The following is a 793-nucleotide window of genomic DNA, read 5'->3' on the forward strand; positions in this document are numbered from 1 at the left end:
TATATATATATATATATATATATATATATATGTATATATCAAACATTACTTCCTGCATGGTCTTCATTTCTGTTATGAGGTGGTTGAATCTCTCGTTCATCATCATCATCATCATCAGGGCAGGGTTATAATCTGGTCCAGGGCTTGTTGACAATATCAGTTTTAGCTTTTTCATAAAGTGCTGCTACAACTTTTTGGCTGAAGTGTTTATGTGATGGGATGTTGTGGCGGGGCTCCAGAACTTTAATCATACGCTTAAAACCGGCGCATCAACAACATTCAGACGTAGATCCAGAGCTTCAATAACTCCTACATTTTGTGTTATTGCTCTGGACCGATCTGAATGACCTGATAAAGGTTGTTTAAATGCTGCTGTTATCAGTCTTTACCAAGCTGCTAGTAGAGATGTTCACATTCGGATGATGTCGTTTCAAGCGTGTTAACAAGTTAAACATGTTGCCTGCTGCGGATCCAATCTTCGTGAAACAACGTCGACACACAGCTTTGAATTTGCACTTGTCTTTTAACAAGAAAGCCATAATGTTCTCAAACAGGAGACCACAACGAGATGAAAGGGTCTTCAAGCTCTGGCTTTTTCATTGCCTGCTAGGTTGCTAATGCTACGCGTGCTGCAAGACTATGCAACAATTAATAGTGCCGTGCTGAAGCACGCTTAGGAAATTTAGTTTTGTGGCGCATAATCTCTCATTAATAAAATTTAATGTGTGAAAAAATAACTGAAACGGTACGCATGTGGACCGAACCGAACATGCTGTACTGAAACGGTTCAAAA

Source organism: Nematolebias whitei, chromosome 7, assembly GCF_014905685.2.
Source record: "Nematolebias whitei isolate Nwh7 chromosome 7, NemWhi1, whole genome shotgun sequence".
NCBI classification, from domain to species: Eukaryota; Metazoa; Chordata; class Actinopteri; order Cyprinodontiformes; family Rivulidae; genus Nematolebias; species Nematolebias whitei.